Below are 14,947 nucleotides of genomic sequence, written 5' to 3' on the forward strand. Positions count from 1 at the left end.
AGCGCTGCGTTACCTCACAAGCTTCATTCGTCTAATACACGTCTAATACACTGACCTGTGTGAGCACTAATACAGCACTTGCGTTTGGTAGAATGAAATCTCCATTCCTTTATATCCGTGGGACTCGCGTGTGGCGCTGATATCATGATAAAAACATCAGTGTATTCACTCATCCATAAACATTATTAGATCCTTCAGCTTGACGACAAGTTCCATAATTCCGCAGGAAATTTTGCGTCATCAATTTACGCCCTTGTAATTGTGAGGTAAGCGACCCCTAGCGGCGGAAAAAAATACATATTGTACCTTTAATAAATAAATTAATAAATATTGCACAAAATATCAAATTTCTGACACCTATTAGAAAATAACTAATTATCTAAATATTTTTGGAAATATCTAACGATACAAATCGAATAAATAAATGAAATATTGCCAGAAATATAAAATATCTGTCAATACTGATAATTGCATAAGTAAATAAATAAATAAATAAACAAATAGGCAAACAAATAAATAAATATTTCCATAAATATGAAATATTTGACAATACCAATTACATTAATGTATAAAATACTGCAAAAAATATAAAATATCTGTCATTACCGATAATTACATAAGTAAATAGATGAATAAATATTTTGGAAATATCTGACAATACCAATTACATAAATGTATAAAAATAAATAAATATTTTGGAAATATCTGACAATACCAATTACATAAATGTATAAAAATAAATAAATATTTTGGAAAAATCTGACAATACCAATTACATAAATGTATAAAAATATTGCTAGAAATATGTAATTATTGGTACTGACAGATATTTTATAAGTAAACAAATAAATAAACAAATAAAGCAAAAACATAATTACCGGAAATATAAAATATCTGTCAATACCGATAATTAGATAAATAAATAAATAAATAAACAAACAAGCAAGCAAACAAACAAACAAATAATTAAATATTACCGGAAACATCAAATATCTGACAATACAGAAATATAAAATATCTGTCAATACCAATAATTACACAAGTAAAGAAATAAGCAAACAAACAAATAAATAGGTCTAAATATTGCCAGAAATATCAAATATCTGACAATACCAATTAAATAAATATATAATATATTACGTATATATTACGATTATGATATAGAGAAATATCAAAATATCTGTACATGCCGATAATTACATAAGTAAATAAATAAACAAATTATCAAACAAACAAACAAATAAATATGGCCGGAAATATCAAATATCTGTCAATATGATAATTACATAATTAATTAATTAATTAATTAATTAATTAAATATTACCGGGAAAATCAAATATCGGACAATACCGATAATTACATGAATAAAAAAAAAAAAACAAGCAAACAAACAAATAAACAAATAAATAAATAAAGCCGGAAATATCAAATATCTGTCAATATGATAATTAATTAATTAATTAATTAATTAAATAAATAAAAACAAGCAAACAAACAAATAAACAAATAAAAAAAAAAAAAATAAAGCTGGAGATGTCAAATATCTGACAATACCGATTAAATAAATACATAAAATATCTGCATAGATAGATAGATAGATAGATAGATACTATAGATAGATAGATAGATAGATACTATAGATAGATAGATAGATAGATTATAGATAGATACTATAGATAGATAGATAGATAGATAGATACTATAGATAGATAGATAGATAGATAGATAGATAGATAGATAGATTATCGGTTCAACAATGCAGACTCTTAGCAAACATCTTTACTGGGATCCAGTAAACCAGCATCTGCTGTCCAAATCAAACCTGACCAAATGGTTTCAAAGATGTATCGCTATGTGGTTGCTAGGTGGTTGCTATGTGATTGTTTACCAGTTTCACCAAATGCTCTCCAAAACAAAACAACGAATCCTAAACCAACATCAGCACAATCTTATTTCATCTCGAAAAGGAGCAAATGTTTCCTCAGAGCCGGTTTGTTCTGTTTCATGTGTGGCGGCAGAGTTAAGTATTTGTGCGCGTGTGGGTCACAGATAATTAGGATGCGGCTATAAATAGTGCATGGCAGAAGCATATTCAGAGCCATTAAAGAACGACACGCTGAACTGAAGGAGAACGAGACTCGACGTGTCCAGAACACACTGAGAATCAAAAACACCTGCGATTACAGGGACATCATGTAAGAAGGTCAACTAGACGGCATGCTAGTGTTCTCTATAGACAGAGTCCATATCGCCTGATAAATATCAAGTATATTCCAAGAGATTGTAAAACAAAGAAATAAAAAATACCTGAAATATCATTATTGTAAAATATTGCCGATTTTTTATTTTTTTTACCGATACAGATTATTAGCATTTAATATATGCCCAATAACTGATATGCAGAATTTATATTTGTGCATTAATGGTTTTTAAATACGTATCTGAAATGCAGCGCCCTCTAGAGGCCAAATAAACCCATCACTGACGCCTCGTGGAGTTTGTTTTGACACGCGAGGCTGCGCTGCACTTCAGATGTGGATTTAAAACAGACGGTATGTTATACAGTACATTACCGTATGTGTTTTCATATCATTATACAGTATGACAGCGCCCTCTAGAGGCCAAATAAACCCATCACTGACGCCTCGTGGAGTTTGTTTTGACACGCGAGGCTGCGCTGCACTACAGATACGGATTTAAAACAGACGATATGTCATACAGTACACTACCGTACGTGTATTTCTATCATTATACAGTACAAGAGCGCCATCTAGAGGCCAAATAAAACCATCACTGACGACTTGTGGAGTTTGTTTTGACACGTGAGGCTGAGCTGCACTTCAGATACGTATTTAAAACAGACGATATGTTATACAGTACATTACTGTATGTGTTTCATATCATTATACAGTACGAGAGCGCCATCTAGAGGCCAAATAAAACCATCACTGACGCCTCATGGAGTTTGTTTTGACACGCGAGGCTGCGCTGCACTTCAGATACGGATTTAAAACAGACAGTAGGTTATACAGTACATTACCGTACGCGTTTCATATCATTATACAGTGAGAGCGCCCTGTAGAGGCCAAATAAACCCATCACTGACGCCTCGTGGAGTTTGTTTTGACACGCGAGGCTAAGCTGCACTTCAGATGCGGATTTAAAACAGACGGTATGTTATACAGTACATTACTGTATGTGTTTTCATATCATTATACAGTGAGAGCGCCCTGTAGAGGCCAAATAAACCCATCACTGACGCCTCGTGGAGTTTGTTTTGACACGCGAGGCTAAGCTGCACTTCAGATGCGGATTTAAAACAGACGGTATGTTATACAGTACATTACCGTACGTGTTTTCATATCATTATACAGTACGAGAGCGCCCTCTAGAGGCCAAATAAACCCATCACTGACGCCTCGTGGAGTTTGTTTTGACACGCGAGGCTGCGCTGCACTTCAGATGCGGATTTAAAACAGACGGTATGTTATACAGTACATTACCGTACGTGTTTTCATATCATTAAACAGCAATTAATTTGTTGACTAGATGCTGTATTAGTGGAGAACAGCACCAAAGGGAACTGCAAACATGAACAAATTCTCCTATATCAATGTTTTAAAATAGATCATTTAGGACTGGAGACTAAAAACGCTTCTGATAACCTGTTTGAACACAATCATTATTTTTGCAATTCTATTTGGTAAAAAAAAAAAGAAAAAAGAAAAAGGTCTTTCATTAATAATTGGAAAAAATTCGACTCAAGACTCAATGTGATTTTTCTGGAGCATCTCATGTAAAATTAAAGTCTCCATTTGGTCTTTCTGGGTCTCAGTACGTGCACTACACACAAACAGATGGACGTCTTTATGTTTGGTCTGTGTGTGAGCGTGTGTTTCCGCTGGCACAGAGTTGTGCATGTCATCACTTTAGACCAAAACGCCAACAAATCAGTGATGAACGTGAGGTCTGGGACTCAGGGGGGGGAGACAGACACGTCACATCAGTGCGATTACACTGAGAAAACAAACACACACACACACACACACACACCTCAACATGAGATGAAGCGATCATTAGTGATTGGTCGTTCATGAACGATTCGTTCGTTCATGAACGATTCGTTCGTTTTGCTTCAGTAAAGTGACAAATGAACTAAAGACTATAAGAAGCTCAATGCTCTTTTGAGGTGAAATACTAATTTTTATTTCTCATAATTTATATTTAGCTTCATTATAATGATTTTTAATTGTGGAATGTGACTGAAATCAAATATCTCCCAATATGGTTAAAGAATAAATAAAAAAATTAATACATAAATACATTTTGCCCAAAATATTACATATCAGCCAATACTAATTCATAAATAAATAAATGCTTGAAATATCTGCCAATAAATAAATAAATATCTGGCAATACCGATTAAATAAAAACTTAAATAAATTTAGCTGGAAATGACAAATATCTGCCAATACCAATAAATACACAAATAAATAAATGAATATGCCTAATTGAAGAAATAAATCACATATCACCGAGTAACCGATATATATTGTTTATACTGATACAGTCATTCAAAAACATTTTGCGTCTGTCAAGCGACCAATAATGAACTGCATTATAATGATTTTCTAATTCAGAATGTGATCAAAGATTGAACATATAAACATGTTCAGGGAATTTTGCATATGAAAAAATGTAACATTTAACAAATTTACTTGAATAAAGATTAGTCGACTTTTTTAACGAGATTCAATAAATCCGACTATTTACAAAACCCATTTAAATTGTGAAACCTGTTAATTAATCAGAAAAAGAACGTTATTCAGACTGATTTTTTAACAATGGAAAAGTGGGCGTTAAAGGGATCCTTCACCGATTAGCATTAAGCTTTGTATCGGTAGAAATCCGGTGGTATTCTCGAGTGACCGTGCTTCCCTCCCTCATGTCCCCCTGAGACCAGAGATTTCTGGATTGTGTGTCTGGAAAAAAGCTCTGATGACGTAAAAATCGTCATTTATCGTCATCAGAGGCTTTTTTGTCCAGAGGCGAGAGACTCCAGCCAATAGGAGGAGCTCGTTCCGCATGTGTTCAACCCGCCCATAGGGGGATCTCACGATAAAACGCCGTCTTTTCAGTTTCCAGTCGACTAGTAGCCTAGCTGTATCATTTCTCCCGATACTGCCCTCTGTAACCGGGAGGCGTGGCTTGGGAGTGGCCTCGTAGGGCAGCGAAGCAAGTGCATTCTGGGAGTTGTAGTCTTTCATCCATGTGAGCCAAAAATACATTTTCTGGCTTTTCTCAGTCTAGAAGTCACCAACTTCCAAAATAATTTCACATTTCTACTAGATAAATGACCCAATTAAAATACACACTCATCTTTCCAGCGGTGAAATATCCCTTTAAAGAATGAAGTCAGGTGATCAAGAAAAGAGGGGAGGGGCTAAAAAATACAATGGATTAGTTGATCAATTGGATTAAAAATGCATTTAAAATGGTTTGTTCAAAAAGTTCTCAAGGACTAAAAATGTATTATTTAAAGTTAAAATAAGTTTAAGTTACAGTAAGAAATGTGTTTTGGCCTTAATGAATGTGTCTGAGAGAGTGAATAGCACAGCTCAGAGCTCGACGGAGGTCATGCTGTCACTTCCTCATGCGCACACTCAAATGAACAAATAAAAATGCCAAAGCAGCCTGTTTTTCACTGCATATGAGCTCTGGACTCGGACTAATTCAATCAAGCCTCTCTGAAAAGAGCTAAAAATACAGCCGTCAGCCTTTAAACGTCAGAAATAGCAGACCGGTGAACGCTCCGGCTCTCACAGCACAAACACATCAGGCCGTGAATCCGACGCACATTTGGGGAAGAGGATCCATATACCTCCCAATACTGTTAAAGAATAGAAATATTACATATCTGCCAATACCAACTCATTAATAAATAAATAAATGCTAGAAATATCTGGCAATACAGATTAAATTTATAATTTTTTTACAGATTAAAAAATAAAATTAATTTAGCTGGATTTACAAATATCTGCCAATACCAATAAATACATGAATGAATTAAGTGTGCCCCAAAATTTGCCCAAAATATTACATATATCAATTCATAAATAAATAAATGCTCCAAATATCTGGCAATACAGATTAAATTAATTATTTTTTACAGATTAAAAAATTAAATAAATTTAGCTGGATTTACAAATATCTGCCAATATCAATAAATAAATGAATAAATAAATAAAATTTGCCCAAAATATTACATATATCAATTCATAGATAAATAAATGTTCCAAATATCTGGCAATGCAGATTAAATTAATAAATTTTTTACAGATTAAAAAATAAAATAAATGTAGCTGGATTTACAAATATCTGCCAATACCAATAAATAAATTAATAAATAAATAAATAAAATTTGCCCAAAATATGACATATATCAATTCATAGATAAATAAATGCTCCAAATATCTGGCAATACCGATTAAAGAAAAACAGTGAGATTTGGCCGTTCAGCCTGTTAATGCTTACAAAGAGAGTCCTAGAATCAAACAAAGAATCTTCTCAGCTGGTTTTAAAGCCGATCCACCTGGACGACACTCCTGATCCGCCGTACAAACTCACCGTGTTTCTGGGTTCAGTCCCCAGACGCACAAAATGAGAACATGTAAGGAGGACGAGGGGAAAAAAGCCAGAGAGAAAGAGACTGATACTATAAACACCTTCTGAACTGAATATAGTGACGACCTTCTGAAATCAGAACAGAAACATAGACTGTATGCATCGTGTTAAAGCGTGTTTTTATGTGTGAGAACGGTTTATTTCACTGGCTAAACGTTGCATTTTAAAGCTTTAAAAACGACGGCCGTTTCAAACAGGTTTCCTGGACACTCCCCTCATCTGCCATTGGTCAGCCAAACGGATAGCCCCGCCCCCAAACTCATGCCACTGGTCGAGTCAATAACTGTAGTTTCGGGCTGGTCGTAGATCGGAAAGCACTTTCAGTGGAATCAGCTTACAAATGATGTATTTATAGTTGCATATTGAGCTTGGATACAAGAAAGTATTTCAACATCCAAATAAAAAGACACTTAACCTTTAACTTACCGCAAATTAGCAATTAAATGCAGTTTTTGCCTGTAACAGAGAATTATTCTCTAAGAGCTGAAGAGAAACAATGATTTCTGTCCTTTTCCATGTAAACAAGGTCAGCGTGACCTCAAAAACTGAACACTCGTCGTGATGATGAAGGCCAAAGCTTCTCAAGATCTTCATCAGGCGGACACATTAGCTCATCATAACACCGGTTACAAACGAGCTACATTTACTAAATCACTGTCATGCGTGAGAAGAAACCGTCTAGATGTGGAAAAACTTTCACTGCATTCATGGTAAACATTTTGCAAATACCTGGGAATCGAACCCAAGACCTTGGCGTTGCAAGCGTCAAACTTTACTGTAGAAAACTAGAGATGTCATTGCAGTAAACGGCACAGCAACTCATTCATTACACCATTATAGAGCAGTAGTAGATTACAACACAACTGTAAATAGTATCAGAGAAATGTCTGAATATGTCAGATTTGAGTTATAGATATTAAAAAGTGTTAAAAAAACAAACAAAAAAACATAGGTCACTTTTATGTCCCAGTGGATATTTTTTTATTTTTGTGATATAAAGTTCACATTAAAACTGTCTAGTAAACTTCTAACCATCAAACGCCTGTTATCTGGAGATTTTTATTGTTTTACCCTCATCCAAGATCTTGAATTGCCTCAGCTGTACTTTTGTCAAATTATGCAAAAAAAAGAGTGAACATTTTATTTAATTATGTGCATTTAGGCTACATAAAATACTATCTATGAAAATAGTCTCATCAAGACGGGGTTTTCTAATGCAAAACGTGTTTAGAATGTCATTTCCATCAAAATATATGTTACTAAACAGTAACACAATACATGATTTGGTGAAAATGACTGAGCAAAAAATATTTTAAATGAAAATTATTCATGTATGTTCACTGATGGACATTGTCACGCTCTTAAAAATGAAAATGAATATTTTTTCTTTTTTTTTTAAGAATTGCCGTAATGCCAGAGAAGAACCTTTTTTTTTTTTTTTGGTTCATCAAAGAACCTTTTAGTGAACAATTCTTTAAAGAAGTTCTTGTGTGAAGGACATTTTAAAAGAACCATTTTCCAATAATAAAGAACCTTTTGTGATTCTTTAAATGAAAAAAGAAAAGAAAAATCTGTCATTATTTCCTGGCCCTCATGTTGTTCCGAACCCATACGACTCTCTGTCCCTCCATTGACAGCCACGCAACTACCACTTTAATGCTTCAAAAAAGTTCATAAAGAGATCGTAAAACTAACATGCATGAATTGAACGGTTACTCAATTTTCTGAAGAAACTCAATCGCTTTATTTGATGAACAAATTTTATTTAGGCTTTTATTCACATTTAAACATTTTTGGGTGAAATATCCCTTTAAAGATTGTTCATGGATCCATAGATGCCAGTATTATTTTTAAGAGTGTACCGTAACCAAATTCACTTCACTTGTGAGAGTGTTTGAGTATCTAAGTACCAATAACTGAAAAAACATCCTGTTTTGAAGTAAAATTAGATTATTTTTAATTATTCACATTTAAGCATTTTTGGGTGAAATATCCCTTTAAAGATTGTTCATGTATCCATAGATGCCAATAATGAACTACTATTTTTAAGAGTGTGCTGTAAACAAATTCAATTCACTTGTGAGAGTGTTTTAGAAGTATTTAAGTACCAATAATTGAGAAAAACACCCTGTTTTGAAGTAAAATTAGATTTAATTCAGGCTTTTATTCACATTAAAGCATTTTTGGGTGAACTAGGCTATCCCTTTAAAGATTTTTCATGTATCCATAGATGCCAATACTATTTTTAAGAGTGTACTGTAGTAACCAAATTCACTTCACTTGTGAGAGTGTTTTAGGAGTATTTAAGAACCGATAATTGAGAAATCACCCTGTTTTGAAGTAAAACGGCATGCAACAGCAGTATGACAGTGATTTAAGAGTGTAAATATGACAGTACCTATGTGTTGATGTGCTCATATGTTCATATGTGACTAATGCACCGGTCATGTATGCACTGCCAGCCTCAGTCACGCATCTCGTGTTCCAGCTCGCGGTTTGCGTGTGTTTCTGTGTCTCTGCGTCGCATTGAGCGGGTTCGCGTTGCGTGGGAGTCACGCGCACATAGAAACACGGATCTGAACCACGCACTTCACCCACATCAGCCCTGACAGACTGTAATTATGACACAGAATACCACAACACTCTCAGAGCCGCAGTACAACAGCATGTCAAAGTGCTGCAGTCAAACCACGCATGATACCACTCAAATAATCGTAATAAAACAAAGGGAATCAGAAAAACGAGTCGTGTTTACTTACGCGTTCCGGAGACCAGGACGCGGGATAAAACACTCACATCCTCAAACGCACTGATGTATGTGAACCTCATCAACCCACCCGCGACAACAGCAACAGTTTCAGACTGGCGTCAGTGGAGACGATTCCAAAGACTGACGCTAGTCACAGACACGCCCCTTCGTGGGAGATTCACCAATCAGGAGACCAGTAGCCCGATGTGGGCGTGGCAAACAGTGGCAGCAGAACCACTGTAATATAATATAATATAATATAATATAATATAATATAATATAATATAATATAATATAATATAATATAATATAATATAATAATGCAATGTAATTCAATAATGTAATATAATAATATTTATTTAGAGGTTTTATTTAGGGGTTTTCACTTTCAGTGAATTTCGATTTGTAAATTAATATATATGTATATACAGTAGGTTCCTATATATAAACCTGTTTGTCAAATACAGGAAAAACAGTAATATTGTGAAATATTATTACAATTTAAAATAACTGTTTTCTATGTGAATGTATAGTAGCCTAAAGTGTAATTTATTCCTGTGATCAAAGCTGAATTTTCAGCATCATTACTCCAGTCTTCAGTGTCACATGATCCTTCAGAAATCACTCTAATATGATGATTTGATGATCAAGAAACATGAAGGCCTACTATTATTATCATTAGTGTTCAATTCATATATTACATACATTTTTAAAAATGCATGACACATATACATTGAAAGCACTGGTTTATATTGGTTATGGATTGCCATAAATTTCACCTGTTCGTGTATTTGCGCCTTCAGATCAAATCACTCACACCACCTAGTGGATATATGAAGGACAGCGATTATTTTCAAAGATGACAGACGATGAATAAAGGAAAGATTGATAAAATAAATTGAAACATTAAATTTTTTTTAATAAAATAAAAAATTGTAGAAAAACAATGCATGTTCTGTCATTCACAGATGTTTACACACCGAGACTGATACTGTATTTAAAATAGTCTATAATAACTATTTTTAGTAAATGTTAGATTTTAAGAGTTTTACTTTCATTTCTGGCCTTTGACTATGATGCTATTTTAAATCCAGTCTGTCTCAGCATCGGGTTTTGGAAGACAAAATAAATAAACTAAAAGACTGGAAACGTTCAGAATGGATTAGCCTGGATGAGCTTTAGTGGAACAGAAGCACTTCTGAAGTGGCATTTAGGTGTTTCTACACAGGCTGTTACATGCATGAATGCATTTACACAGCACTTACAGCTGTGTGCTTTGATACTACGGGCTGAAGTGGGTCAAAAGTGCGGCATTTACGTCTTTACACAGAATTATGAGCAGTCTTAAAGGTAGGGTAGGTCATTTCAGAGAGACTAGCAATAGCATGCTAGCTTTGAAAGCATTTCTTTCTTACTTATGTTTACTTACAATTTGTTTTATGCACCATTCTATATGCATATAAGTTGTTGGAGAAAATATGGAAAATCATAGGTAGGCTATTTGAGCTGTTGTTGACTGTGAACATATAGCTACAAGTATTATGCGATTAAATCTCAACATAATTAAAGTCCCACATCAATAATTGTATCCCTTTAAACTAATCTTTGATCACCAAAATTACATATTTAAATGTTTTTTTCCTTGAAAAAAATTCTTCATGTCTTGAAATATTTTGAATGTAACTCGACACCCTTCCCTCATTTAGTATACACGGTTCTATGAATATGCAAATTATCCCCGCCTCCACTGGTTGACGATCACACGTTGATCTGATTGGTTACAAGGTAGTTTGTGACGTCAGAAACACCAGCGATTTCAAAGCGTGTTTTTGAGACTGTCTTTGGTTCACTGCAGTTTTAAGGAGGAAATACTCAGCAATGCTGTCGACTTATGAATTTACACATGGTTTGTCTTAAAGCGTATTAAAAACACCACATAGACACATAAACAACATTAAAAGCTTGATTTTCACCACAGGGGGACTTAAATTTATCATAGACTAGAGTTAAGCTGTGACGTCACAATCAAGTTGAATTGTGGGTAGACAGTGTTGGGGGTTACGCATTATAAGTAACTTGAGTTACGTAATGTAATCAGATTACTTTTTCAAGTTAAACCATTACTTTTAAATTTACAACAAAATATCCAAGTTACTTTTTCAAATAAGTAATGCAACTTTTGTTTTTCCATGTATTGACTGACAGCTCTCCTTCATGAGAGAAATCATGAGTTCACAGGCGTCGTCGTGTTCGCTGCGTAAACATGATCGTTATTAAAAAGTTTTAGAATAAAAGTATAGGCATTTACTCATCTCACTTACACACACACAAAAAAAAGATTCACTGTTACACAAAATTTATAAAAACAGTGAAATGCAAAAAAAAAAAAATGCAATACCAGAATATTACCAAACCTGCAATAATTAAATGTAAAATTATAGAGCTACATACTTTATGTATTTAATCTCACTTTAGTAACCAATGTCTTTGCTGCTGACCTTTGATAAGCAAAATAAGCAAAAAAAAATTTTTTAGATAAACCACATTTGTGTTTCATGTTTAAAAAATGTTCTTGAATGTTATCGTGTTGAACTTTCTTCTCCTCCATCTTAATCTTCTTCAGTCCAGAATGGCAGAACAGCTAAAGGGTTTTTTTTTATTTTTTTTACTGCGCCCTATTACTGTACTGAATTTATATATTTTTCAGCATGAGGCTTATTCATTTCACTTTTGGTGAGAAAGGGTGTTATTAAAACACAACCCATCCCAGGTAAGAAAAAGTAATGCATAAAAAAGTACTTTTTTAGGGAGTAACCCAATATTGTAATGCAGATGATTATGTTCTTTTGAATAGCTCATGGAAATGAGCATCTTGACCTTCACAACCCAACTGACTTAAAGTCAATGATTAGTTGTAAATCCACACACTGTACATCAAGTGTACAACAAGTCCAAGTTTACCTTATATCTTATAATGTCAAAGAGATACACACCAACTACATCTTATAAACTACAATGAACATGAGCGCAATACTGAACAAACAGAACAATACAACAACTTATAAATCAACTTATAATAAAAAAGTCACATGCACACACACACACACACAATTTCAATGTTATTATAGCCTATTTTAGTACTATTCAATCTTCATTAACTGATTAAATAGTCTAAACACGTCAGAATGGGACCTGTAAGGATCATGTTATTATTTATAGGCAAACTGTAATGATTGGCTAAACATTCAAGATTAATAGTAAAAACTCAATGAAAGGCTTTCACAATGTCCAGCAGAATAAACGTGTGCGTATGAGAAAGCGAGCGCGCAACGCTGGTCTGGTTCTGCGCATGCGCAGTTCTGACCCCAAACATGGCGACAGAGAGCTGTGAAAAGTGCTGAATTCTGACTACATTTCGACAAATTTGCGAAGGTTGGTCGACATTTCTACACTTATTTTATTTTCTTGCATACGTTATGCGCTTGCTCGTTATGTCAGATTACAAATAAGTGCTTTTTTAAAGTCTGTATGTGATGATTTAGGCGTTTGTTTTGCCTGATGTTCAACTCTTTCTGTGCCAGTGGCGATTATTCATGTTGTTATATCAGAAGTATTTGTGGATCCGAGCGAGACTGATAAAATAACGCGTGTTTGTGTTGTGTTTCGTTGCTTTTGATCATTATGATGTTGATGATGTGTATGATCAGTGGTGTGTCGTCATCGCTGATGACGTTTCCTTTATTTCAGATGTCAATCTCAGGCGTATGTAAACACTCAGATAGCGATCTTTAAATCTCAGATACATTATTTATCTTATTTTCCTATCAGTAATGGATATATCTCCTTACTTTGACAGCTCACCCAACAGATAACATTTACAAAGTTTACGCTAACATGATGTGCTGAAAAGAACGACAGAATTTACCATGTTTTACTATGGTATTCTTTGAATTATCTAGAAGTACCATATAAATGTCTTGAAAAATAAATAATCATTCAATACTAGGTTATAAATTAGATAATGTTAGTATCATGGTACTGGCTCAGTAAGGTTAAAACAGGAGAAAATACTTTTTTACATTAATTCTGTTCATTGTTTTTAATTCGTGTGGTTCTGATACTAAATATTTTCATACTTAATAACTGTTATCTGTATGATACAGTCTTATGTGAAACATTATTTCAATACTTGAAAGAGTATTTGACAATGAGTGTATTTGTTACTAATTTATTACTACACATAGGGACGCTCCGAAATGGAAAAATTTGGCTGATATCGATAACCGATAATTCTTTATATTTTATAACCGATAATCGGTATATTGGCCGATAATATTCATCTGAAATGTCTCAGCTGAAGATGATAATCTGTTATTTATGTGCTTTAACATATCGGCCTAATTTTCTAATCGGGTCAATAACGATAACATTAAAAATTAACATATATCGGCTGATATTTGTTATTATTTGTTACTAATTATACAATAATAAAATATATTTAGTATAGCACTATATGCAATAATAAAATGTTATATGTTATACTTTTATTTATTTATTTATTTGTAATTAAAACAAATTTAATGTTATTGCTTATATATATATATTTTTTTTTTTTTACATATAATAATAATGAAATATGTTTACAAATTATAGTATTAATCCGTTAAAGTTCTTCTGTATTATTAGTGTTTTTGTTTTTCAAAATGTAGCGTAATTATGTTTTTGTGTCAAAAATAAACCATAAGAGATCAAATTTTTCATAATCATTCATCATTTATTGTGAAAAAACCATATAAATTAATAATAAATGAACATTGGATTTCCTTCAAACAGTGTAAGAAACTTTCACAATCTTCATCTGGTTATTTTTTCGTGACAGTGACGGCAAATGCAAAGTTACCATGTTTTTATCATAGTAAAAATAACTAGTGGTTTTTAGTGGTTAATAGATTAAACATTGGTTCGTAGATTCAACATTTAATATAGTAGCATCACTGTAAAATGTTCATGTTATCTGTGTGAGATAATGGGCTTGTGCAGATGTTTGTTTGTGATGTAAATTTCTCTTTAGTATTTTGTCTGTGTGTCAGAGCTGTAATTAATATTCTGTTCAGGTGGAGGTTGTTTGTGTTGAATATAATACTAATTTGGTCTCATGTTCAAAGATGGAGAGTGCTTCTGATGGAGAACAGAGAGAGAGAGAGAGAGGGAGGTTTTGTTTCTCACTGAGGCAGGAACACGTGCTGTATGATGCAAACTGCTTGAAATCAAACATGGAAATAAAAAAGGAGTGCTGAGGGCGTGTTTGTTTTTTGTGAATGATGAAAAGCTAGAGAAAGTCAGATAAGCCCCGCCCACCACACCCAATGACACCTGCATCAGCCAATAAGCCCCGCCCACCACACCCAACAGGCTTGTTCGACTTGAACCGGCGCTGCACAGACTGATCGGTTTATGACATCAAAGTACCGCGAGAGCAATTCAAAAGCATAAGGAGCCGTCTACTTTCTATT

At 33.7% G+C, this 14,947-nt stretch overlaps 2 protein-coding genes across 7 annotated transcripts in view; one reads left to right on the plus strand and one right to left on the minus strand.

Moving 5' to 3' along the window:
- Positions 1–9,564, minus strand: part of LOC309480865 (cyclin-dependent kinase-like 5) — an 82,655-nt gene extending 73,091 nt beyond the window's left edge. For all 4 annotated transcript variants that reach the window (XM_082145548.1, XM_082145549.1, XM_082145547.1 and 1 more), the window contains exon 1: positions 9,445–9,564. The gene's annotated coding sequence lies outside the window, so the exon portion shown is untranslated. The remainder of the gene's footprint in view (positions 1–9,444) is intronic.
- Positions 9,565–12,753: 3,189 nt separating this feature from the next.
- LOC309480879 (polycomb protein SCMH1) overlaps positions 12,754–14,947 on the plus strand; it is a 39,374-nt gene continuing 37,180 nt past the window's right edge. For all 3 annotated transcript variants that reach the window (XR_014199802.1, XM_082145571.1, XM_082145572.1), the window contains exon 1: positions 12,754–12,866. The gene's annotated coding sequence lies outside the window, so the exon portion shown is untranslated. The remainder of the gene's footprint in view (positions 12,867–14,947) is intronic.

This window comes from Leuciscus leuciscus (genome assembly GCF_965113295.1).
Source record: "Leuciscus leuciscus genome assembly, chromosome: 18".
Taxonomy (NCBI): Eukaryota; Metazoa; Chordata; class Actinopteri; order Cypriniformes; family Leuciscidae; genus Leuciscus; species Leuciscus leuciscus.